The sequence below is a fragment of the Rhinolophus sinicus genome, chromosome 3, assembly GCF_057876585.1.
Source record: "Rhinolophus sinicus isolate RSI-liver-muscle chromosome 3, RSI-T2T, whole genome shotgun sequence".
In the NCBI taxonomy this organism is placed as follows: domain Eukaryota; kingdom Metazoa; phylum Chordata; class Mammalia; order Chiroptera; family Rhinolophidae; genus Rhinolophus; species Rhinolophus sinicus.
The window spans coordinates 199,874,846-199,901,654 of NC_142503.1; the positions used below are offsets into that span (position 1 = coordinate 199,874,846).

Genomic DNA, 26,809 nt, shown 5'->3' on the forward strand with positions numbered 1-26,809 from the left:
GGGGCCATATGGAGCGAGTGGGGCGGGGCAAGCGGCAGCCGGGGAGGAACGCGGGGGGCGACCGAAGACACCCCCCGCCTGCGCCGCCGCGCCGTTGCTAAGGCCGGCCGGCGGGCGCGGCGCGGGAGGCCTTAGCAACGGGCCGCGCGGGGAGCGGCGAGGGCGCGCGGGGGCGCGGGCGCACGGGGCTGGCGGCGCCGGCAGCTCCTGCGGCTCCCACGCGCGCGGGCGGGGGCGGGGGCGGGGCGGGCGCGCGCCGGGCGCGCTCCCCGGCCGGCGGGGATTTCCAGCGCGCGAGAGGAAGTGCTGCGAGAGGGAGCGTGAGGGCGCGAGGGAGCGCGGCGCGGCGCGGCCGCCGCGTGCGCGAGCCGGGTTGCAGCCCAGCAGGGACTTTCCAGCCGGCGGCGGCGGCGGCGGCCGCCGGCCCTTCCCCGCCCCCCGATATGGGGCTGCCCGGGGAGCAGGACGCTGCGGACCGCGGCGGAGGACGCGCCCGGCGCCCCTGAGCCGGCGAGCGGCGGCAGACCGCGGGGTAAGGGGCGACGGCGGGCGGGCGGCAGCGGGCGGGCCCGGCGGCTCCATCCCGGCGGCTCCATCCCGTGCCCTCGGCGGCGGGCGGGCCCAGAGCGGGCGGCGCGGGGCCGGAGCGGCGCAGGCCCGGCGGCCGGCGGCCAGTGCCCGGTCTCCGCTGGCCCGTCCGCCCCCCGGACGCCTCAACTTCGGGAAACTTTGTGCTTCAGGCCGGGCCCGGGGCCGCGGGCCGGGGTTCCAGCAGCTTTTCAGGAAACGGGGCGCCAAGGCCTCCTTCGAACGTGCCCCCCCCGCCCCCCCCACGGGGCGGCGAGAAACCAGCATCTCCGGCGCGGCGGGGTATTTTTACCGCGTGAGAAGCGGACTGATTCGGTTGTCTTCGTGGACGAGCCTGCTGGCCCTGGGCTGGTTTCGTGTGTTTTGTGTGTGTGTGTGTGTGTGTGTGTGTGTGTGTTTAAGCCATTATTTAAAAGTTTATACTGAGTCATTCCTCTGCAGATGAACCTCTGACTAATTCATACAGCTGCAGTGGCCTCGAAGGCAGGCGGACTGGGACCCAGTTTGGGGCAGAACGCACACGTTCCACCTCTGATTAATACGGAAGGTCAGAGTGGGCTCCCCGGGGCAAAAAGCTGGAAGGGCTCGCTGCCACGGTGTTTAAATTTTCATCTCGAGGCGCCAGGCTATTGCTCACGTACGCTGTGCCACGTTTTCACAGTGTCACCCCGTTTGGGGCCATCTATCTAATATTAAGACCTTTACAGAGAATTCTGTGTGGAAAATTCTTTACCTTTAATTTGAAAACATAGCTGCAGAATGGAAATGGATGAAGTGTTGTGGACGTGCTTTGAAATTTAAGAAGCCTTCAGAGAATGATCCCCTGGAGGAAACAATTTTATTTCACGTTTTTCGTACTAAGCTCTGCATCAATTTTCAGAATGGGTTGGGGTGTGTGTGTGTGTGTGTGTGTGTGATTTACTCATTTATTTTTGTGGAGTCATGAAGGCTGTATTGAGTAGCGTTGTTGCCGCTTCTTAATTTACATTCACAACGTATAACTGAGGAGGAGCCATAATTTTTTTCTAGCATTTGCTGTGAATACACACTGGTGAAGCTTTTGGAAATGTTTACTGTCATCTCGTGTGTCTATAAAATCCTTAAAGAAATGACCAGGTGGACCATCGGCTGGTGCCAAAATCTTCTCATGTCTTTCACATTTTTGAAAATGGCCTGTGAAAAAGACTGCATCATGTGTAGGATGTCGGGCAAAATAGTGTACAGCCACTTGTTTTTCAAATGCAAGGAGATATGTGCCTTTGCACCGTGGTGTGACAAGATCATACGGTAAGAATTAGTCTAAAGATGAAAAATTCTTTGGCCAAAACACAATAAGGCTGATCAGTGTGAAAATGGAAAATATCATACAAGACTGGGAATGACAGGAACCCCAACAGACCTGGGGTTCCAGCATCACTCGTTAAAATCAGACCTAGTGAGGGATAAGGTTTAAGATGTAAGGTGTCTTCCCCAGACGCCATCTGTTCCAGCTGTCACAATGCAGAAGTCAGGAAAGCAGAGAGAGCTGGCAGGGAGAATTCCAGCTTTTTTTTTCTTTTTAAGACATTCATGTGAATTTTTCTGTGAGGGGAAAGAAGAGCAATTATTTTCCTTGGATGCTCTCCATTCATTTTGGAATTAATAAGATGGCCTCACTCCGTGAGAAGGGTGTAAAGACATTCCACAGGAACCAGGCAATAGCAGTGGCCAGTTGTTTCTGTTAAATAATATTCCTTCTCTTGTTCGTGCCTTGAAGAAGCTCCGTTTAACTGAAATATCTTGCTGCTTGCTGTTTTCCCGAGTTGGGGATTTGATTTTGTAAACACCATTGCTAGAATCCCTTTAATTTTTCGCTTTGCAAATAGAGAATGACCTTTCTGAGGTATTGTCAGGGTAGATATGCTAATGAGCTGAAGGATGAGAATGTCCTTTTTTACGTTAAAGCTGTACTTCAAGAAAGATAAAATTGTCATTGTGGTGTTGCAAGTCTGGGCTAGCTCAAGCAAACAAAGGAAATTGCGTTAAATTTGCCCATCTCTGTGTTGTCATCTTCTAGCAAGACGCTCCAAACAGCAAGTGATCTAACCTATCAATATTACGCAATAGCTGAGCTTCCTTGCAATGGTCAGTTTAAGAACTGTTGACTTAGCAGAGGAGACATCTGATGACCAACGCCTTCTGCTCGATTCCATGCAATCGGGACTCCTGGCGTGCTTCTTTACAAGTGTTCATAGAGGAAGAAAAATTATTTGGCTTTTGGGGGGGTAGGAGAGTCATAATATTGTCTTAAGGTACAGACAGAAACTGGGAAGAGCTACTGAGTGAGAAGGGAGGAGGTGAGGCTGGTGGATTTGAAGGCGACCGGAGAGAGGCAGCCGAGGCCTGACCGTGGAGATGATGCTTCCACTTGCTCTGAGCAGGAGGGGTGAAGCCGGACGTGCTGCGGGTGGGTGGGAGGGCAGTAGGGAGGCGAGCAGGATAGGTGCCGCTTGTATCGGAACACCAGGCTTTGGGGCCAAAGAAAATGCAGTTTTAAACAAAAGGAAAAAATGTAAGAACACATTTTGTATGCTTGTGTCATGTCTATTATTCCTAATTAACTAAAAAGTACAAAATGGCTTTCTCATTTTCGAGAGCCTTTATTGGCTGGCTGTGTTCTGCACAACACTATCCTAGACATAATGGGTGGTGGGGAACTGAGCAACCTAGGAAGGAGGTGAGGTTGTTGTGTTATCAGTAGAACCCTTTCTGGTGAGGCTGGCAGGTGGTGAGGTGTCATAAATGCAGGTGACTTGCTTTCTGTCAACTCCAGAAATCAGGTTGGAATCTCTTCCTGAATTCTGTATTCCTCGAGATAAGTGGATCATTAACTGGGACTTGGGAGTCTTTTTCTTATTTAATTTAATGTGTTCAGTTAATGTGCCTCGAGTTCCCACAGTGTTCTAGTTACAGTGCCAGGATGAGTGAGAGACCGCACCAGCCTTTAAGCGCGTGGTCTGCAGAAGTCTGGGGCATGTTGGCCCCCTGGCACGGTGAGAGGAGATGCTAGAAACCAATGGGGACTGAAGCTGGTGGCAGGAGGGTGAGGAAAAAGGAAACGTCACTACCCTGCCCTCAGGGAGCTGGCTGCTCAGCTAGGGAGCTGAAGACCCACCAGGAAGAAAGTTGGAAGTCTTTGAAAGGTAAGCTGGAGTGGATTGGTGGATTGTGTAGGAGACTGGAAGTCTGGTGGAAGATCAGAAAAGGGAAAGCTCTTAGATTGTGGGGAAAGGCTTCCAGGAAGCCGGTGATGAGCCCTGGTGTCAGGAAGGCAGGTATCCTGGGACCCTGGGAATGGCAGGAAGAGGCTTTCTCCCCTCCCTGACAGTTTGCTTGCTGCTTTGCTGCTTCTTGCCAGTAGTTACTGGGCCGGTGACGCCGCAGGTCAGTGGGTTTCGATTTGTGACGTTCCTTGTGCCGTCCTCTAGCTTTTCACCAGGAGCTCTGGTGGCTCAGGCAGTCTGCTGCTGTGAAGGGCACAGAGCCATGGGCCCCCACCTGGATGGAGCACGTTGCCATCAATACTTTGTCCTTGTGGGTAGGAAGTCTCAGAAGGTGGTGGTGAGGGAGGGGTGTGAAGGTTAAAACGCTCCTTCCCCAGGGACTCCCCCAAACCTACCGCTCTATCATTCATGCTGAAATGGCCCATATCTCTTTAATTCTCAAGAAATACAAAAGTGACCCTACAATTTCAGTTTATGTTTGACTTTTTTTTAAGGATTTGCTCCATACTATTTTGACTCCATATATTGTTTTAAAATGTTGCTTATTTTGTAACTTCTCATGAGGCCATTCTACCAAGAAAGATATCAGGCCTGTTGTACTGATAATCTGATTTCCTTTCTAATTTAAACACTGGATTCTATGGCAAAACCCAAAAGTATATTTATTGGAAACATGGTTTCTTTAAGTGGAGAGAAAAGCTAAATTGATTAACCGAGTGGCATAATAAAGTCTTTAGGACAACAATAGCATCGAAATGGTAAACCGAGTCTCCAGGTGTTACGGTGATTATGTTGAAGGTTTTCGGACACTGACTTGTACCCTGGAAGGCTAATTAATGCCCTGACGAGGTAGCTTAGACCTGCCCCCTCCTTCTTCCCCTAGGGTCAGGCAGGGGGCACCCCTCCTTTCATGTTTGTGTCCAGAATCTGCAAGTTTGGGGGAGAGGAGGGATGTGACAGATGCCACACACTGGTTCCATGTCGCTTGGCATATGCGGCTGGGGAGGCTTGTCGCTGCCGCCCTTGACTGGGGGCGTCTGGTAGCGCTTAGCTCCCGGGTTTGTTGCCTTGGGGGCTTGTGTGAAGGGAGACTCCTTTTGACATTGTAACTTTCTTGGGTGCTTTTAATGACTTCAAAGGGAAGAACAGAGAAACTAGTTCTCTTGAGTCCTTCCTTGCCCGACAATGCCCAGAAGTCACAACTTTATTCTGGAAATTAAATTCCATCCTGTTTGGATTAATAGTAGCCTGATGTTTGAAACGTTATTATAGGGTAAATTAAGTGTTCTGGTTTCAGAAGGCTTTCTTGTGTGAGAAAGGGCATGGCATGACTTACTGCAGAATCTCTCAAACCCTTTAAATTTTATCTTAAAATTTTATTTTACATTGTACTCAGTAATATGTCTGATTTTTTAAAACAAACACACTTTGCCCCCCAGATTTTTGAGTACAGTTGATTTGCCACAAAATGCGTTGTGTTTATCCTTGCCTTCCCAGGACCCCTGAGGGGTCCCCTGGCATCCCACCCCGTGTCCTGGGGACTGTGTAGCCCCCAGCTTGAGCCGTGTGGGCCTGGTGAAAGGTGCCAGCTGTAGACATCCGCGTGGCAGGCCTGCCCTGTCCCAGCAGGAGGAGGGTCTCGGCAGCCGCCGGGCCTCGCCGTGCTGTTCTCCTGCCTGTAAGGGGCTGATGGCACCGCACGGCCGCATGGCCCTCGCGGTGAAGCAGACAGCCGGGCCTTCTGATGGGCCTTTCCATTGTGCAGAGGGCTGAGATGTCATCTTAGACAGTGGACATGCCATATCAGGTCTCAGTAGCAACCGCCGGGATTTTCTAGTGAGTTCCCTCATTTTCTGTGGGAGGCAGCTGAGGCTCGGAGTTTGGGCAAGGAAGTCTGCCAAGTCAGGTACTGGCACGACGGGACTCTTCATTGGCGTGAGTAGACTTTTCCCTGAAGTCTTCATTTCCCAGGATTTGCCCAAGGGCAGCTGCGTGGCCTCTAATTCCAACTTGGGATGATCAGGAATTATTTCATCAACACACGTTTTTCGAGAACTTCGGAGCAGTGCTAGTTGCCAAAGCTTAAAAAGTCAAACAAGATGCTCCATGATCACTGTCTTCCAGGAGCTTCTGTAAGGTGGGTGAGCCAGAAGAATCATGGTTATGGCACAAGCTGGTAGGTGCCATGGCAGTAGCACAGAGGCGCCGTGGGAACGGACGGACTAGCGGGTGTTTTCCAGGGAGGATGAGAGCGAGAGCAAGCGAGTGGGAGCAGGGCTGTCGCCTCGTGTCAGGGGGCCCGTGAGTGCAGCCGTGTGGCTGTTCAGGGGACAGGGACTGGCCGCCTTTGGGTGCCACCTTCGTGTCAGCCTGACTTTTGAGGTCAGAATCTTCCCGTTTTACAGATGAGGGAGTTGAGCGCTGGCAGGGCTCCAGGATTCATGTTTTCGTCCCTGTGCTCAGCGGTCAGTTTAAGCTGAGTTACAGCCCGGTTTGGGGTTTCATACTCTAGACTTTAATTTTGCTTTCAGAGTCTTGGCATTTTCGCTTTGCTGCTGTATAGTGCTTTTTAAAGAAATGGTGTATTTTTCCAGCATGTGTTTTTCATGCAGCCTTTGCTTTCCTCCAACATCTGTTTGCCTACGCGTATACTGACTTTTTTCTCAGCCAGTACTCCATTCCTTCTGTCTGTTTTGGGTTATTTTCCTACGGCAGCAACATTTCACTCAGTATCCTGTAACAAATTCAGTTAATACGTTCCTCAGATGTTGCTTACATCTTGCTGAGTCCCAAACCTGTAATGTGCTTTCTTTCCCCCTTCTCTCTCTTAATTTACATTTAAACTGGTAATGTGGTAATAATGATAGTAGTTAGCCGTTTGTCCTTACAGGCTTTTAAAAGCATTAGCTCGTTAGTGGTGAACAAACCCCTGCGGCCTGGTCCCTGTAGAGAGCCTACTGGTTACAGCCCAGCACAGTCAGATTCCCACCCACTCATCAGGAATTTCATTCGGGCCACTGATTGCTTATGGGAATATAAGTTGAAGGCGAAGAAGCCTTGTCCACAGTTAGCAAGGATGTGATGTTGTTGGCTATTGAGGAGAAGGCTTTTGTGGCTCCTCTGCCAGAACCACCGAAGTCCTGCACGGGAACCAGGAGGGACCAGTGGTGGCTGGACTGAGGCCAGGGGTTTGTTCCGTAGCCACCTGTATGTGCTCCAGGAACGGCTGTGAGTTCTGGGACACAGTGGGACACTGAGGCTGTAAGGTCAGGTTCCTGGAGTGGTAGAGGGTGGATTTCTTTGTTCTTACACAAGTTGGCAGAAGAGGAGAGGGGTGGAGGCAGTGGCATGGGACAGCAAGGGGCTCATCGTGTTTCTGGAGCCTGCCCTGCCCTCTGCAGGCTGAGGGGTGGGTGTCCCAGTGCATCTTGCATGGTCTCTAGAGTTCAGATGACAAGCTTCTTAAGGACAGTGTCCCCCTATCGTATTTTCAGTTTGGCCTCAGGCATGCTCAATAAAAATGAGGTGAATTTCTCTGTGGAAGGAGTGTAGGTTTGAAGTCAGACCTGACTTGAATTCTGGTCCTTCCTTTAGCTAACTGTGACAGTTAAGTTACTTATCCTTTCTGAACCTCAATTTTCTCATCTATGAAAAGGTAATTGTGGGGATTAAAAGTGAGAATGTGAGTGAATGTGAGAACCTAGCATATATCCTAAGTGGTAATTCATCTTGCCTTTCCTGAGAGAGTTCCTGGAGGGAAAAATATGCCCAGTTAGCAAGGCCTGACGGGCTGTCTTGGGAGGATGGCCTGGGCTTGGAAGACTGTAGGGGAAGACAGTAGGTGGGGGTAGAAGCACAGTAATGGGCTGTAAAGAAAGGGTTTGTAACAAAGTTACATGTCTAGAAACGAAAAACCACTAGATAGACCCCTGCTTCTTTTTTTTGTTTTTAATTTATTGGGGTGACAATTGTTAGCAAAATTACATAGATTTCAGGTGTACAGTTCTGTATTACATCATCTATAAATCCCATTGTGTGTTTCCCCTGCTTTTTTAGAAAAGCAGTTTTTGCTTATGATTTGTGATAAATTTAAATTTATATTTTAGTACATCATTTTCTTTCATTATTTAGCAGAATAGTATTCTTCGATTCATTCTTGTGTCTGTTCAAACGTCACTTCGAGTAGGTCTTCCCTGAGTGCCCTAATTAAAATAGCCCATGCTGTCACTGTCCAGTCTCTTACCTTGCTGTTTAAATTCGTAGCAGAAAATTTATGTCCATCACCTTAACCTGTGTACGAGGAGAGTGTCTGGCATATGGTAGGAACTCAAGAATTTTTATGAATGAAGCAATAAATTATAGTCTAACCACATTTTTTTTATTGAGGCAAAATTCACGTAACATACAGTTAATTATTTTAAAATGTATAGTTCAGTGATATTTGGTGTAGTCACTATGTTGTGAAACTACTAGTTCTCTCTAGTTTCAAAACTTTTTCATCACCCCATAAAAAACCCTGTGCTCATTAACTAGTCATTCCCCACTCCCCCTTCTTCCCAACCCCTGGTAACCTCTAATCTGCTTGCTGTCTCTGTAGATTTGCCTGTTCTGGACATTTCATATAAAAAGAATCATACAGTATGTGATCACTTGGCATAATGTTTTTTGAGGTCCATCCAAGTTGTGGCCTCTATCAGTATTTTTTTTTTTTTTATGGCACAATGATATTCCGTTGAGTGTATATACCACAAGTTGTTTATCCATTCATCCACTGATGGGCATTTGTATTATTTTCACCTGTGGGCTATTAAGAATAACGTGTATGGGTTTCTGTGTAGACATGTGTTTTCATTTTTCTTGGGTAACATACCTAACAGTGGGGCTGCTGGGTCATGTGGTGACTCTGCGTTTCATTATTCCCTCCAGCAATGCACTAGGATTTCAATTTCTGCACGTGTCTGCCAGCATTTATTTTGTCTTTTAGACTAAAGCTATTCTAGTGGGTGTAGAGTGGTATCTCACTGTGGTTTTGTATTTCCTTAATTACCAATGATACTGAACATCTTTTATCTTTTCATTGTATATCTTTTTTGGAACAATGTCCATTCAGATCCTTTGTTTGTCTTTTTGTTGTTGAGTTGTAAGAGTTCTTTATATATTTTGGATATTAAACCCTTATTAGATATATGATTGACAAATATTTTCTCCTATTGTCTTTGTTTTGTTTTGTTTTATAGACTTGACAATGTCCTTTGATGTACAAAAGTTTTTAATTTTGATGACATCAGTTTATCTGGTTTTTTCTTTTGTTGCTGTTGCTTTGGTATCAAATCTGAGAATCCATTGCCAAATCCAAGGTAATGAAAATCTTATGTTTTATAGTTTTAGCTCTTACATTTAGGTCTTTGATCCATTTTGCATTAAGTTTTATCTATGGAGTGAAGTAGGAGTCCCACTTCATTCTATTGCATGTGCTTATCCAGTTGTCCCAACACCATTTGTTGAAGAGACCATTCTTTCCCCACTGGATGGTCTTGATGCTCTTTTTGGAAATCAGTGAGCCAGAGATGTTTGAATTTATTTCTGGACTCTCAGTTTTATTCCATTGGTCCATATGTCCGTCCTCATGCCAGTAGCACACTATTTTGATTACTGTAGCTTTGTAGAAAACTTCAAAGTACATTTGAGAAGTGTGAGTCTTCCAACTTTTTTGTTTTTAGTATTGCTTTGGCAACTTGTGACCCCTTGCAGCTCCATATTAATTTGAGGATCGTTTTTTTCTTTCTGCAAAAACAGTGATTGGAATTTTGACAGCAATCGCATTGAATCTGCTTTGGGGCGTTGCCATCTTAACAATTCTGAGTCTTACAATTCACGACCATGGGATGTCTTTCTATTTATTTACATCTTTAATTTCTTTCAGCAAGATTTTGTTGTTTCAGTGAACAAATCTTTCACCTTCTTGGTTAAATTTATTCCTAGATATTATATTCTTTTGGATGCTATTATAAATGGAATTGTTTCCTTAATTGTTTTTTTCATATTGTTCGTTGCTGGTGTAGAAGACAACTGATTTTTGTGTGTTGATCATATACCCTGTAACTTTGCCAAATTTGGCAATTACTGTAGTAGTTTTACCGTGAGTTCTGTGGGATTTTCTATATATGTAGAATCATGTCAAATTCAAATAGAGATCATTTATCTCTCTTTCCAATTTGGACACCTTGTGTTTCTTTTTCTTGTCTAATTGCTGTGGCTAGGACTTCTACTACACTACTGAATAGCATTAGTGAAAGCAGACATCTTTGTCTTGTTCCTGATCTCAGGGGAAAGCTTTTAGACTTTTACCATTGATTATGAAGTTAGGTGTGGGTTTTTTGTTTTTTCCCCCCAAATAAATGCCCTTTATCATGTTAAGGAAGTTCCCTTCAATTCCTGCTTTGCTAAGTGTTTTACCCCGGAAGGTTGTTGAATTTTGTCATATGCTTTCTGTGTGTATGTTCATAAGATCGTGTGTTTTTTCCCTTCATTTTATTAATGTGGTATATCACATTAATTGATTTTCCTAGGGTGAACCACTGTTGCTTTCCTGGGATAAATCCCATTTTGTTGTGGTGTTTAATCCTTTTAATGTGTTGTTGGGTTTGGCTTGCTACAGATTTGTTGAGCATTTTTGCATCTATGTTCATAAGGAATATTGGTTGGTCTTTAGTTTTCTTGTGGTATGTTTGTCTGGCTTTGGTATCAGGGTGCGAACCACATTTTGACTGTATATCGTGTTTCTTGAGAATTTTGAACCCTGTCCTCCCTTAAGTCAGTAATGTATAGAAAATTCTAGGAGGATTTTGAAGCAGACCGGAGAACTCTTTGGTGATCGTCATACCACTAACTTCCCCACTTCCTAACACGGGCTGTCCCTAAAATGGCCTACAGCTGGGAAAATCCTGGCTGACATTACCACCATAACTCAGTGTCCACCAGTGGAGAATGGAGGAAGGGACTCTATCCCTGATGCCAGAGCAGGAGATTGATGTGCTTCTGTCATGTCCTGAAAGAGCCACAGATTGTTCCATGTAATGACTGTTGAGTAACAACACACCACCCTAAACTCCAGTGACCGGAAACAGTAACTTGTTATTAGATCGCATGTGCTGTGGATTGAGCAGGCAGGGCTCAGCTGGCGAGTCTTCTGCTCCTTGAGGCATTAACTGACGTCACTCACTGCTGTTTATCTGGCCTCTGGTCTGGTCTGGATGGTCCAAGATAGGTGTACGCACATGCTTGGGTGGCCGAAAGGCCAGGCTTAATGGTTACCCCCTGTCTTTGTGGTGTCGAGGCCTCTGCAGACGGCCCTGTGCCAGGACTTGTTCCGCAGCAGCTCAGGACTCCTGGCATGATTGTTCTGGGCGGGAAGGAGAGGCTGACAAACCTGTGTGAGGTGCCTCCTGCTGCTGCTGGGACACCCCTGCTAGTGCTCCTAGATTTAGGGGCGGGAACGTAGAGTCTGCCGCTTAATGAGAGGAGTGTCAAGGGGTTTGTGCCCATTTTAGTCCTTTCATGTACGGTGGGAGATTCCGTAGTGCTGTCAGCAGTATGTGTTGTGTATACTTTTTAAGAGAGGCTGTTGTGGGCTAAGGTGGAAACCCCACCTGTTGTGTGTATCTACTTCCAGTGAAAAAATGCATTCTATGTTCTGCACCAAGATTTCTTGAGTAAACTTTGGAATACAGCCATTTATAAGATGGTAATTGTCTGCAGAAAAGGTACGTTTATTTACTTAGTCAGCAGGCATTGTTGATCATCTGTCAGGAGTCTTCCAAGTATAATTTTGAGTCCATAAATGTCCCCTTCCTGTAAGTTTGTTTTAAAAATTATTTGAAAACGTCACTTTCATTTTGAAGAGGGTTACGGAGTTTGAGCTTACATTTTTCTGTTCTTAAAAAAAAAGCTTCATTGAGAAAATATTAGTATGCCTCCATATCCTAAATTTCCTTTTCTTCACCCAGATCATTCTAGTAAATCTCCTAAAGGCTTATTAAAGTTACGGCTGTTAATATAAAAAAAAAAGTGGGATAATTGGACAGCGCATGCAGAAGTGTGTACGCATTTGCTCGAACAGAAACCTCATTTTCTGTAAACCCTGCCTTCTCAGCCTGGCTCAGCGGATTTTTGAAATACTTTTGGGTGGGAGCAAATGTGATGGGGGGGGGCGTGGATTTAAATAAGGAAACAAAAAATCTGTCGCTTTGGCCCTGGGAGAGCCCCAATCAGTGGCATCGATGAGGGTTGAGAGTGGGGAGCTGTGGCTGTCTGAGCCCTGCCTCACGCAGGGCTGTGGTTCCAGTGACAGCTGCCCCGTGCTATTTCCCACGCACACCTTGCCTTTTTCCGCAAACACCCAGCACTCCTGGGCATCTGACCTTCTGTCCAAGGAGGTGTGAATGAGTGGGTTGGCCACTTTAAGTGTTTTATATGTGGGGCTGACTGACGAATGCATGGAATTTCAGGGTGTCCTGGGAACTTCTGAATTCCCTCCCGTCAGGCCTGAGGTCAGGAAACTCTGGTCTCGATGGCCTGAGGTCTCTTTCAGCTGTAAAGTTATCATTTGCTTTTTTGTCTGGGGATGCCTGTTCCTCACTCTGTCTGTGTTACGAATTCCAGAAGTTTGCTGGCCTTCGGAGTCTCATCAGGGAGAAGATCATCGCGCTCTCCAAGTCCTTGGGGGGCTTCTTAATACTACTTGCCTTTCTCATCATCGTTACTTCAGGATTCTCTGTTCCCGAATCCGGTGGCTACGGCCTGGGGGTCAACAGCATGGGGGCTGAAGAAGGGCATTGAGACTTGAGGGCTGGGAGAGGGTGACTGAGGCAGAGGGGTCAGGGTCACCAGGGGGGCAGCGGCACGCCCTTTGCCTGTCTCCTGTCTGTGTTCCGTTTTGTATAAAAAAGGTATTTCCTTGTGTTAAGATGAACTAAGACAGTTTCTCTTGCTTTTCAATTTTGTCTTGGGTTCTTAGGAACTGCGTCAGATTTCAGTCACTTACATTTGGAGTGAAGTGAGTAAGGTATGGTTTACCTGGAAAAACTGTCTGTGAGGCATCTTCATAGCGGTTTCAGTTCTGCATAGAGTAGATAAGGGCCCTTAAAGCTTTGACATTCTGTCCTTCTAAGCAGAACACTCCAAATGTCAACGAAGACTAAATTATAGAGCGCTGGAAAGCGTGGAGTGCCTGCTGGCTGGCCAGGCGCCTGAGAGGTTGGGAGAGGGGCTGGTAGCTTCCGGCCAGTGGGCGCCCTGCGATGGCAGGACAGGACTCAAGTAAGAGTTGGGGACTCTCGGGTAGGCCCCACCAGTCTTTGTGACCTTGGGCAAGTTATTTAACCTCTGAAACTCCTGTCTCCTTTCATGGTAGATGGGGATAATAGTGTCATGATTGTTGTGAAAATAAAATAATGAGCTTTAAAAAGGTGAATTCACCAGAAAAATGAAAAGTGGTATTTAAAGTTAAAGGAATTTGCATTTTTCAGCCCAGACAGAAGGTGGAGGGTATGTCCACCAAAGTCACCATTTCAGTACGTATTTATCTGCTGTGTGCCTGGTCAACTTTAGGGGCTCACTCTGTGTGTGTGTGTGTGTGTGTGTGTGTGTGTGTGTGTGTGTATAAAGGAAAAACACATTTAACTGGCGCCTGACCACACCTGGTTTCGTCCAGTAAACTGCGGTGAAGCACTTCGTGGGTGCTGGTCGTGCTGCTTGCTGGATGTGTGTGTGCCTGATACTAAGGGACACTGTTCTCGGGTTCAGACCGCTCGTTTCCATCTGGATGTCAGGCTTTCTGAGAGGCACATGTTAGCCAGCTCAGGCTGTCATAACAAAACGTCACAGATTGCGTGACTTCAACAGCAGGAATTTGTCCCAGTTCTGGAGGCTGAAAGTCCAAGGTTAAGGTGCCAGCCAGTTCAGTTTCCCTGTGAGGGCTCTTCCTGGCTGCAGGCATCCACCTTTTCACTGCACCCGCACCTGGTCGGGAGAGAGAGAGACAGGAAGCAAGCTCTGGTGTCTCTTGTAAGGGCCCCCACTTACCCCCCAAAGGCCCATCTCCAAATGCCATCACATTGGGAGTTAGAGTTCCAACATGTGAATTTTGAGGGGCACAGTTCATTCATAGCATTCTGCCCTCGACCCCCAACATTCATGTCCTTCTCATGGGCAGAATACATTCATTCCATCCCAGCAGCCCGTCTTAACTTCTGTATCGCCTGTAAAGTCTCAAGTCCAAAGTCTCACCTAAATGTCATCCAAATCAGATGAGATGCGAGGTACGATTCATCTTGAGGCAGAATTCCTCTCCCGCTGAGAACCTGTGAAACCAGGGAGAGTCTGTGGTTCCAGAATGCACCGGTGGGGCAGGCACAGGACAGACACTCCCACTGCATAGGGAGGACGAGGAGAGAGGGACGAAGGGGTGACACGCTGAGTTGTGCTCCACTCAGAAGGCAGACCCCAGGGCCCTCATGGCTGTAGACGCGTCCTCGAGCTCCTCCGGTGTCGTGCTGCCTGCTGGACCTGCTGGCATGGAGAGCCCGCCTCTGTTGGCCGGGGCGTCGTGCCCCCAAGGCTCTGGGCAGTGCTGTCTGGCCTGTTGAAATCAAGGTGATGGCCACCCCTTTTTGAAAGTGAGGGGGCAGCCTGGTGTCTGTATGTCCTGAAAAGCAATGAGACAAAAACAAAAGGGGGTGAATTACAGGACGAGTGAGTTGGCAAGCCAGTGCTCGCTCAGAACAGGACTCATGTGCAGGTTCAACGAGGAAGTTCACGCAGTGAGCCTCTCCAGAGAGCTGCCATGAAGGTGGTGGCTGGGCTGGAACATACATGGGCATGTCTGAGCAGAAGTGGCCCGGGACGTGCTATGGAAGGCCGTGGCTCATTTGGAATTTGGGAAGTAGAGTTCGAGCTTAGGTGGCTTTAGGGGACAGACTGACGTTGTGGAAGGCCTGTTCAGGGGCCTTCTGGTGGTGGGTGTGCTCAGTAGAAGCTGGCAGACATCTGAGGGGGCGCAGAGCTTACCCAGTGGGTGGGGGAGCCGGCTGCGTGACCACTCAAGGCCCTTTCAGGCTCAGGGTCAGCAGCGTGGCTGAAACACGGTTTGGCTGGTGTGTGCAGCTCCCACTCAGCTCGCCCACTCGTCCCCACAGGTAGCCACAGCCTGAGTGTCTGGCCTCTTTCCTCGGAGTCTCCTGCCCAGGGTTGGTTCTGGCCGCAGGCGGGCAGTGGCAGTGGCACCTGATGACGTGTCTGTGTGTGGTTGTCCGTAGAACTTGGCCTTCAGTGTGGGACGTCCAGGGCTGCGCTGGTTTCGAGGGGGGAAATGCTTCTGAGCCACAGAGCCGGGATGGCTGGGGTACTGCCTCCCTGAGGAACTTCACAGCGTTTCCTGGTCATGATGGGGAGCCTCCCATGCCTCTGGTGGTGTGCAGGGACTCGGTGTGGGTCCCGACGGCCTTGTGGCTGCCTTCTCAGAGCACGGCTTTATTAGTGATTTATTGCTTTTCTCGTAACGCCTTCATGTGAGCGTTCTGAATCCTGGCTGCATGTTGGAATTATTAGAAAGAACCATAAAAGCTGGGGACCCCCACTGGAGACCATTCGGATCCGTTAGACCCCAGAAATCAGATGTGATGGATACCTTTAACAAAGTGTTCCCAGGGGATGCTGTGGCTTAGTGGCAGGAGCGCGCGTCTTTCTTCCTCAAAGGATGACTCCTGGTCCAGCAGCAGCACCTGCCCAGGTGCCTCCAGGGCAGGATCAACGGCCGCCCTCACACCTGCTCGCTGCCCGGCTGCATCTCAGCAGGGTTTTCAGATGATGGACAGGCTCACACGGGAGAGGCCCCACGCAGGCCTTGGGCCAGAGAAACGGGGCTCAAGCCCTGCCTCTCTTCCTTCTCAGCTTCGTGAACTTGAACAAGTTCCTTGACCTTCCCGAGCCTCAGGCCCCTGCACAGAAAATGAGGATGAAGATGCAGGCACCCAGCTCCTCGGCCACAATTCTGAAGCCCCAGAGCTTCTGAAAATGGAATGGTTTTGTCACAGGTTTGGTGCCAAAACCTGACCGAACTGATGCGATGCTATTTCTAACCCCTGTTCCATTTAGTGTGAACGTTCCTGGATCTCACTGCAGAGTGAATACATGTATTTCCTTACAGGTGCTGACCCAGACTGTGCTGGGGGCTGTGTCGTGTATGGTCTACACACAATGTTTCCTTTCTGAAACCTCCAGGTTCTGACCTCTGAAACACATGTGGCTTGGGTTTTGGCTAAGGGCTTGTGGAGCTGTGGAGTTAGCTTCTAGGTGGTTCTGGGGAGGGAGTCACTATGTATGTGGGGGTCCTGCGGTCAGCACCCCACACAGGAAGCTGTTAATGCCTTGTAGCGCCTCCATTGGTCCGTCTGGTGCACTGTCTCCGTTGGGTTCCTTTGTTTTCCCAGCACTTCTGGATTTGGTATGGTAGACTTTGTTCTTCAGATAATTCGATGCTTTCTATAAATCAGAAGTCAATTGAGTCTGCGACGGGGCCCCCATCACCCACTCTGTGCATGTATCAGGGCTGGCTGTCGCGGGGAAGTACCACTCTGCGTGTGACATGGTCCCTGCTGGCAGAGAGCTTAGAAATTAGTCCTAGAAAGACAAAATGTGGCAGGTTTTTTCAGAACCTATTTAATAACATTTCAAGCCAAGAGGAGAAGGTGTGTCAGAAGGCAGCTTTTGCTCCTGGCCTGGCCTCCTGCAAGCTTTACAGAGGAGGTGGGGGTTCTTGTTGTCTGTGGAGGACCTGTGGGAGCCATAGTGCTTAGCCTCTTGTTTTTCTTTCCACCCACAGGATGCAGACCTGGGGGGGTCCCCGGGGGGGGCAGCTCTGGGTGGTCTCCCAGCCTCTGTCCTGTCACGTGTTAATGTCTGAGACCACTGTGTGTACCCTAGAAACATGCACAGATACTATTTTTTACTTGAAGGAGGTGACCCTATGAAGTTGGCTAAAAAAATTTGGCTAAAAATTCAGAGAAATAGTATGTTTACTTACGTATTTTACTTATGTGCCTTTACAAACACCTCCCCCCTCCCCATTTTACTGGTTTTTCTCTGTGGAGACTTACAGTCTTGGGTCCTTCAGGATTCCTTCAATCCATGACTGACCTTGGCTAGGAAAATAATGGGGCTGTTTTTGGTATGTGGTAGTGGATGACAGTTATCAGTGTCCCCCACACTTTGCATCGTGAGCCCCCCACCCAGTGACAGAAGAGTGGACGCTTGGCTTGGACCCTTTCAGGGTCGACGGCATAGCATTCTGAAGCGGCCCGTCCTTCCCACAGGGGTTTTGTGGTCTGTTTTGTCAGACATTCATAGGAAGTTTGCAGTTTGCTATGTAGTATGTGTGCTAATATTACAATCCTCTAAAAGTCTCTCTGTGCATCCAGAGCGCTCCTCCAGGACGAGAACAGGGCCGAGGATCCCCGCTGCACTCCGAGAAGCCGCGGCAGACTGGATCGGCTGCCCGGCCTGAATCCCGTAACCACTGACTTGTCCTCAGTTTTCTCTCCTTTTGGCGCTTACGGGAGTGTTTGCTCTCCGTGTCTCTTTGGTGTAGATAATTAGGTAATTGGGAACGAAGTTTGATCTTATTATCAAAACATTTGATGTGGACCCGTCCTCACCAGTCCCGTCAGGGGCCCGGGGGAGGCTGAGACTCCGCGCTCGCGGGTGTGAACGCCCTTCTGAGACGGGAGGAGTTAGATCTCAGAGGCTCGGCAGTCTGGTGCGATAGACGAGCAACTCTAGAGAGCAGTGTGCGTAAAAACAATCCTTGCAGGTTGAAGAGCGTGCCTGGATGAGACTGTCACTGCTCTCGGCGTGTGGGCCCTGGTGTGCCGGAAGCCCATGTGAGTGCAGACCCCTAGACTGCAGACAAGCCCTCCTCGGGGCCGCCGACTTCTGTTGGCTCTGGCTGATGAGCAAGGAGGGCTGAGGCGGGCTCTCAGCCACCTTGGCGATTCCCCGAGGTGTGCACGTGTAAGAACAGCCCCACAAGGCCACGCTTCGTGTGTTCTGTGAAGGGCCTTGGTCACCACGGCCTTTGCCTTGGGGACCTTCATCCCGCAGAAATGGAGCGGCTTGGTGCGGAGCTCCCTCGCCTCGAGTGAGGCAGGCCTTCCCCTCTCACATTCGGGCTCAGACGGTGTCCAAGGAAGTGTCAGCATTTCTCGGTGTCGTGGTGCAGGCCCTCATAGGACAGTTTGTGTAAGTACCTGTTTTGCTTTCAGTTTCACTAGAGGGTATAGTTTGTGCCAGTTGTATGTCAGTGAGGATTTTAAGTTTAACAGGATTTGACCCCTATGACCTTGGTTATGTTAATGATAGGAAAAGACCACTTGGTCTAGGATTGTTGTCTCAAGGAGGGAGGACAATTTGGTCCCCCAGGGGACATATGCAATGTCTAGAAACTCACTGGGGAATGCTACTGGTATCTAGTGAGTACAGGCCAGAGCTGTGTAAGCATCTAAAATGCCCAGGATGAGCCCCCACGACAAAGAATTATCTAGCCCAAAACATCACTAGTGCAGAGGCTGAGAAACCCTCGTGTGGTTGTTAAGAGACGTCCTTTTCTTGATTTCCAGGGAATGGATGACTGAAGTCTTCATGGTTTTGTGAGGTGGGTGCTTCCTACAACGTTCAGTTAGCCATTAAATGAGAGCTTAAAGATGAGAAACTGTTTTCAGTAGTACAGTGAGGTTCTACTCGAAGTGTGTGTTAAAGTAAGCGAGGGCGCTGAGAGGTCAGGGCTGGACCGAGCCCAGATGTCCCTCGAGCTGGTTTGGATAAACCCTTTGTGAGAAACTAATCTAAGTGGAAACTTTGGTCGGCAGAATGGGAATTTTTGAGTAGGTACCATTAGAAATAAAATAATTTTCCAGCTGTGGTTCCCAAGTTCCCCAAGTTCATGTCTTTCACCCACAGCTCTTTTTGAGCTTAGCTTAGCCCTGTGTGTTTATTCAGCTGCTGAGTCTTCGGTGTGCTCCAGGCGCCAGCCTGAGTGACGGGGACGTGGCGACACAGCGCGGGCAGCTGCCCGTTGTTGTGAAGTCTGTGCTGTGGCAGCACAGGGAAGCCCACGTGCCGACAGCAGCGTGGAGCGGGGCCAGTGGGGCGCTGCACGCAGCGGGGCTGGGGGAGCTCCCGACCAGGACCTGCAGGAGAAAGGCGTTTGTCCATGAGCCCGAGAGGAGTGGCCACACACGACTGAGGCTGCTGGGTGTTTGCACTTAGGTGTCACCTGCCCTGTCCCCAGCACTACGCGCGAGTCCTTCCTGCCCCATCCAGCTGCTGATGCTGGAACCCCAGGAGCAACCCGACCCCCCTCCTCCCTTCCCTTCTGGGCTGTGGCTGCCAGTCCTGCATCCTGATTTTCCCCTTCTCTCTGGTCCCCAACCTGATCCAGGCCTGGGGCCCACCGGTGGGCTAGTTTCTCCACCTCACACTAGGTCACTCCAGGCCCTTCTCCACACAGCTGCTAGAGAGTTCTTTTAGAAACATCGGTCATCTCCACCCTTCACTGAAAAGCCTTCAGTGGCTTCCCTCCACAGTCAGGAAATAAAGCATCCCTCCCCACCAGCCACGCTGACCTCCCTGTGGCCTCTTCCCCAGGAACCTGCCTGTCCTGAGGCTGCATCTGTCCCTGCTGCTCGGCCTGCGCCTGCCTGGCCTGCGTCCCGCCCCTCTCCCCCTCCACTCGGGATTCCTGGTGCCGTTTCCTGCAGGTACCCTCAGACGTCCCAGCAGTGCTGTGTCTGTCTTTAGATGTTGGCCATCTGTAGATGAGAAGTCACTCACCTGCATTTCACTGGGAGGAGGATGGATGATTCACGGGACGCGCCCTGCTTCCCGCAGAGCTGGGGTTTTTGCATAGGGGATTTTTCTGTCAGTTATTTTTTCCTCACCTTTTGGAGTATTAAAAGAGCCAAAGCCGTAGGGTGTGTGTGGTGGGGCAGCAGTGACCACACCTTCTGGGGAGTTCTCTGATCCTTCAGCTGGCTTATATTCTTCCTACCTGTTTCCACAGAGCTCAGAACGATAGCCATGTACTGATTTTCTTAGTGAGCTTTTGAAGTAAAGCACTGCAAGATAGTCGGTCTTTCTTATTACAAAAAAGGAAATGGAAAAGTAGTGCCACGGTTTTGACATAATTACTCCAGCATGCAAATCAGTGCTGGAAGGAAGTCGGGGTAGTGTGCTTATATGCTCTGCTGGTCCTTGAGACGTGTGTGAGATACATGAAGGCTGTTCTGTTGGATGTGAAAGGAATGCAGACTCCAGGTGTTCATCATTGAGCGGTGGTCATTTGGCTCCGGGTTTTGGATGAGCAGGAAGTAGGCACCAAGGGTCCGTTTGGCCTTGTCCCTTATTTGTCACGGGCTGATGGTGGAGAATTCTTGTTTCCAAATGGAAAATGAATCTAAAAGAAGACCTGTACTGGTCAGGAGTTAGAGGGGTTCCCAGGGAGCCTCTGAGAGAAGAACACTTAAGATGAAGCTACTTAAGATGATTTGTTGGTGACAGAGAAACTTCTGAATCTGTCTGGCAGGTGGGTCCCAGACATGGAGTCATTTTACAAGTAATAAGCTGAAAATACTGAAGGTGCATCTCCTAATGAGGGAAAATGCGTCCTCAAATGGATGATTGTTGTTTCTAGAAAAATTTGAGGCTTGATCTCAATTTTTCTTTTGGGCTTGTTGATAAGATTGAGGGTTTTTTAAAGCTTATGTGTCTCCTGGAAACGGACTATATACCACATGAGGATTATTTTTAGGTTTTATAATAAAATCTTTTACAGCACAGAATTTTAAAGACCTGTGTAGACAGGAAGAGATCTTTAGCTATTTGTGGTGGAAAATGCTTAAATAAGCAATGTAAAATTCAACTTACTCTACTTGAAAGCGATCGGTTTAAAAGATTCATGGACGGAGCCCTCTGTGCGTGTCGGTATTGTAGAGTCGGTGATGCGGGGATAGAAAACAGTTTTCCTTGCTCTCAGAGAGCATGTGGTCTGAGGAGGGGCAGACTCTTGTCGTGTGGATGGTCAGACAGGCAGAAAATCGCAGAAGATGTGACGGGGGTTAATAATCACGATAGTGCCAGGCAGGTGCCGTGGAGCAGGACGTCAGCGCAGCGTGGGTGGCGTGGTGTTTACACCGGGGTGGCAAACTGCAGGTCTGAAAATGGTGTTTGTGTTTTTAAAGGATTGTAAAAATAAGCAAAGAAGAATATGTAACAGACCACCAGTGGTCCACAGAGCCTAAAATACTTATTATCTGGCCATTTAGAGAACACAGTTTGCTCACTTGTGGCTGAAGGGGTTAGGAAATGCTTTACAAAGACTAAAATTTGAACTGGCATTTTTGCAGGACAAATAACATTTTGATTTGCAGGGCAGCAGGGGTGATGGCGGGGGTGTTTTTGTCGGAGGGCCGAAGGTGAGAGGACTGACAGGAGTGGGGCCCAGGTATGTGTGGGGGGGAGGCACGGATCATGGCTCGTCTTCAATACCAGCCCATCTGAACTCAGTTCTGAAGTGAGTTGTGAACCATCAAAAGCTTTTAAGGAGGAGAATGTCAGTGTCACAATTATAGTTAACTGTGAGAAATTGAAATGTTAGTCTTTTTTCCTGAGGCATGCTCTCCTGTAAAATAGTTCTTCAGAAGTAACGGTATTGCCCAGCAGGCCCCTGACTGTGGCATTTGGTGGCAGCTGGGTCCGGAATTCCGGGTTGAGGGCTGATGAGTGGTCGCTGTGCTTTTCTTGCTTGTTTGCAGTTTCTGATCAGCAGACATTCCTGAAGTCCTGGTGATCCCGTAAGTGAGGACTTTGAGAGAATCTCAGGAAAGGCAGAAATGTTCTTGCTGAAGTCAGTAATTGTGTTTCAGCTGTTAGACTTCTGCTTGGAGGTCTTCAGTTCTGTGTATGCGTGTCAAGTATCAGACCAGCTACGTCGGCGTGCTTGTGTGCTTTGAGAGATGAGGTGTAGAGAAGTGCCTGGATGCTGGGAGACAGTGTGAATTCCCAAGAACAGAACATCCTTGTTTCCAGAATAAGGAGAAAGCTGGGTGAAGGTGTCCTGGCTCTGTAAGTATGTCCACTCAGGGACAAATCAAGAAAATGCCGTTTCCCGTTATCCCCCACTGTTAGCATGGAGGTGTGTAGTCTTTGAGTTGTTTTTTCAGTATGGATGCGCCTCGCTGAATCTGTGAGTGTCGAGTGCTGTGCATTATACACTTTGCACCTTGCCGTGCAGCGGAGTTGGGCCTGGGAGTCAAGGGCGCTGCTGAATTGCTGAGTTCCCACGGTTCTCCCTGCAGCCCCCTTGCCGCTGCTCTCTGAGCGCACAAGCGGCGCTCTCCACGGCGCCTGACAGTGTTTCTCGGAGAAGTCAGACCCCTGGTCTTAGGATGGAGCTGATGAGGCCGTCCTTCAGGCCTCTTGATTGGCTTCTCTGCTTGGATGGACTAACGTTGTGAAGAGGATGGTGCTGCGGCCAAAGAGCAGGTAGCTGCCCTTCAGAATCCAGCCCTGGACACAGGCCTAGTGTGCACCCATCGTCCCTGAGGAGTCCTGCCCAGGCCTGGGAGTTCGGGGCCCCGCCCCCGCCCGCGCCCCCTGGGCTGGTCCACCCCCAGCCTTTTCCCCACCATGTCCCCCCACCCCGCCAGTTGCATGGTGTTGGGATGCAGCTGCAGTGGGGCTGTGGGCCTCAGTCTCCCCTTCCCCAGGTCACCTTGTCTGGGAGACTGACCCCACTGGTGTTAGCAAGGACCGCACGGGTCCTATGGACTTCACGTCAGGGGGCATCCACGTGATCAGTGTCTGCTTACATTCACCCTCAAGAGCCACGCTGCCCTCTAAGCAGAATTTTAGTGTCCTGGGAAGAGGTGCGGGTGGATGTGCGTGCATGCGTGTGTGTGTGTGTGTGTGTGTGTGTGTGTGTGTGTTTTAAGAAAAAAAGCCAGTGTGTTCATGATAGAATGTTTACAAACGCAGATACTTCCCATTGCCTCACCACTGTCAGTGTTTGGGTGTATATCATTCATCTCTTTTGGGGGCATAATCTTATGTATTTTACAAAAATGGGAACATAACTTTTAGTTTTTAAAAACATCCCTTTAAAAAGAAAAAAAACTATTTATTGGAAAAGGAATGCCCATTCAGTGGCAGGAGAACTGTTTTAAAAGGCAAATCAAAAGATAAAAGCATAGACACAGCCCTGTCCACTCAGGTCACTGCTGTGTCTGCTCTTCTGAGCCATCTTGGGGCGAATATGTTTTCTTTTAATAAAAATAGAATTGGTCTGTATAACAGACACTGTATAATTTGCTTTTTTATATAGTAGCTTTATTGAGATGGGATTCAGATATTTATCACTTTAAAGTGTACAATTCAGTCATTTTTGGTACATTCAAGGATTTTACAGAGCTCAGCACATTCTAATTTTAGAACATTTTCATCTTCCTGAGAAGAAACCTTGTCCCATTAGATGCCACTTCCCATTTCCCCTCCCCCACCCCTAGGCAGTCATTAATTTATTTTCTGTCTCTATTGATTTGCCATTTCTGAAAGTTTCATACAAATAGAACCATACAGTATGTGGTCTTTTGCGACTGACTTCGTTCCCGTAGCGTAATGGTTTCAAGGTTCATCCCTGGGGTAGCCCGTCTCAGTAATTCCTCTTCACAGGCAGATAGTATTCCCGGTCTGGATAGACCACATGCTGTTTCTCGTTCACTGGTTGATGGGCCTTTGGTTGTTTTCCCTTTGGGGATACTATGTATAATGCTGCTAGGGACAGTTCTGCGCAAGTTTTTGTGAAAACCTAAGTTTTTATACCTGTTGTATATGTAGCTGGATCATTGGTTACTCTGTATTTAACACTTTGAGGGACTGCCAGGCTGGTTTTCAGAGCAGCTGGGACATTTTACATTCCCAGCAGCAGTGTATGAGATTTCCAATTTCTCCACATCTTCACCAACACTTGTGACTTGTCTTTTTTATTTTAGGTGTCCTACCATAGTGGTTGTGAAGTGGTGTCTCATTGTGGTTTTGTTTTGCATTTCCTTGGTGACTAACTCTGTTAAGAGACTTACATGTGCTTATTGACCATTTAGATGTCTTCCTTGGAAAAATGTCTAGTCATATCTTTTGCCCATTTTAAAAGTTGGGTTATTTGTGTTTTTATTGAGTTATAAGAGTTCTTTGCATATTTTGGATACAATTCCTTCATCAGATATATAATCTGTCAATATTTTCACCCATCCTATGGGTGTCTTTTCACTTGCTTGATGGTGTCCTTGGATGCACAAGTTAACTTTGATGAAATCCAGTTTATCTATTGTTTCTTTGGTTGCTTGTGCTTTTGGTGTCATATCTAAAAATCCATTACCTAATCCGAGATCATGAAGATTTAAACTTGTTTTCTTCTGAAAGTTACATAGTTTTAGCTCTTATCTTTAGGTTGTGATTCATTGAGTTAATTTTCGTGTATGGCGTGAGGTAGGGGTCTAGTTTCATTCTTTTGCATGTGGATGTCCAGTTGTCTATTAGTTGAAAAGACTACTTTTTCTCCCATTGAGAGGTCTTTGTATCCTTGTCAAAAATTAACTCACTACCAATGTAAGCGTTTATTTCTGGACTCCAAATTCTATTGTTTTATTATATGTCTGTCCTTATGCCAGTATTAGCGTGATTATTAAGCTTTGTAGTAAGTTTTGGGAAAAACTTGGGAATTGTGAATCCTCCAAATTGGTTCTTTTTCAAGATTGTTTTGTCTATTCTGAGTCCCTTGCATTCCCTTGTGTGTTTTAGGATCAATTTATCAATTTCTGCAAAATATAACTTTCTTTGATGATATTATACTGTCCAATACAGTAGCCACGTGACTATAAGAGCATGAAATATGGCCATTCCAACTGAGATGTGCTGTGTTAGTGTGGGGGAAAGAACACACAATATCTCATTAATAATTTTTTATGTTTGTTACACATTGAAATGAAAACATTCATACTGGGTTAAATAATTTACAATACATAAGTTTACCTTTTTTTTTTTTTACCTTTTTAATGTGGCTAACAGCAGATTGAAAATTACGTGATTCTCATTTATGTTGGATGGGACTACTTTTTAATAGAATGGCACTATGTTATTTGGTTGATTATGTGATGATTATATGATTGTGTCAAAATTTCTTTATTTACCAAGGTATAATTGACATACATTATATTAGTTTCAGGTGTACATACAACATAATGATTCAATATTTGTATATATTGTGAAATATCACCACAGTAAGTTTAGTTAACGTCTATCACTGTAGTTACAGAGATTTTTTTTTTTGTGTGTGTGTGATGAGAACTTTTAAGATTCACTTTTCTTTGCAACTTTCAAATATGCAATACAGTATTATTAACTGTAGTAACTATGCTGTACGTTCCGTCCCCAGGACTTATTTATTTTATAACTGGAAGTTTGTATGTTTTGACTCCCTTCATCCATTTCGCTCCATCCCCACCCCCTGCTTCTGGCAACCACCAGTCTGTTCTCTGTGTCTATGAGCTTTCTGTTTTTGATTTTTAGATTCCACCTATAAGTGAGATCATATGGTATTTGCATTTGTCTGACTTACTTCACTTAGCGTAATGCCTTCAAGGTCCATCCATGTTGATGCAAATGGCAGGATTTCCTTCTTTTTTATGGCCGAATAATATTCATCCAGGTTTCGTGATTCAGTTGTCTCTTGCCGCAAGGACACTTCGGTTGCTTCCAGTTTTCTCTGTGTCACAGTGTTGTGACGAGGAACCTGGTAGCAGGCCCTATGGCCTCCTGAGGTGCTGCCCGGACAGAGTTCGTCAGGAGGACTTGGGAGGCTGTGCTGCGCCCTAAGCCGGGGGCTGAAGCTCTCGTCTGGCAGTGTTGATGTGAGTGAATGTTTCCACATGAAGAAAAAATAAAGCTGTAAACAGGTTCAAATATTGATTGAGCCCCCCCACCCCCATGAGTCGGGTTCTGCTCCACAAGTTGGGAACATAGCAGTGAGCGAGTCCACGTTCTAGCCCTCGGAACGTGTACGTCCTCATGGGGGAGAGGGGCAGCCTGCAAACCCTAACCGTGTCCGTCACACTGTGCCTGTAGAAGGACGGGGTGTCCGGCTGTGGGCCCGCCGGGCGGGGTGATGTCCTGACAGTCGGCAGGCAGGGAAGGCCTACTGAGCAGGGGGCACGGGGAGGCCTGGGAGAAGGGCGTCTGAGGGGGTCAGGTCAGGAAGAGCAGCTCGAAGTGGGAAGACGCCAGCCTGCTGCAGGACGGCCTGGAGGCCCGGGTGGCGAGAGCTTGGGGAGCAGTGCTTGCCTTTGGTGTCGTTGGCAGGTGGAGCCGACAGGCTGCTCACAGATGGGGTGTGGGATGTGTGACCTGAGCAAGGACCATTTCACAGTGTTGTGATGAGTAACCTCGTAGCCAGTGCCCTTGGCTACAGGTGGGTCAGACGGGAGGGGACCCCAAGGTTCTGCTGAGTTGCTAATTAGAGACACATCTGGAAATCATGGAAGGTGGGGCTGGAGACCCATCTTTGGAGTTTAGGAAAAGTGATTTGGATGTCGAGCTGGTTGAGTGAAAGGTGACCATTGGGTGGGAACGTGGAGGTCTTCGGGACTTGGGCAAGGGCGGCGTTGGCAGGCGTGGGTGGAAGTTCCCAGGGGAAAATGGGCCGTGTGTATTGACAGCGCCTCGAAAGCATTTGCTCTCACATGGACAGAATGAGAGGGGTGAGGGAGCTGGACGTAGGCCGCTGCTTCCCTGTGCACTAGTGGGAGTGGGCGGAGAGGGGCGGAGGGGTGAGGCGGCCCCATGTCCGGAGTGTAGGG

At 48.2% G+C, this 26,809-nt stretch overlaps 1 protein-coding gene across 3 annotated transcripts in view; it reads left to right on the forward strand.

The window, feature by feature from the left end:
- Positions 1–278: 278 nt before the first annotated feature.
- The window catches only part of TRAF3 (TNF receptor associated factor 3), a 105,387-nt gene continuing 78,856 nt past the window's right edge, over positions 279–26,809 (forward strand). Inside the window, exon 1 of one of the 3 annotated variants that reach the window (XM_074326892.2) lies at positions 279–532. The gene's annotated coding sequence lies outside the window, so the exon portion shown is untranslated. The remainder of the gene's footprint in view (positions 533–26,809) is intronic. The other 2 variants (XM_074326893.2, XM_074326891.2) reach the window with 2 other exon arrangements.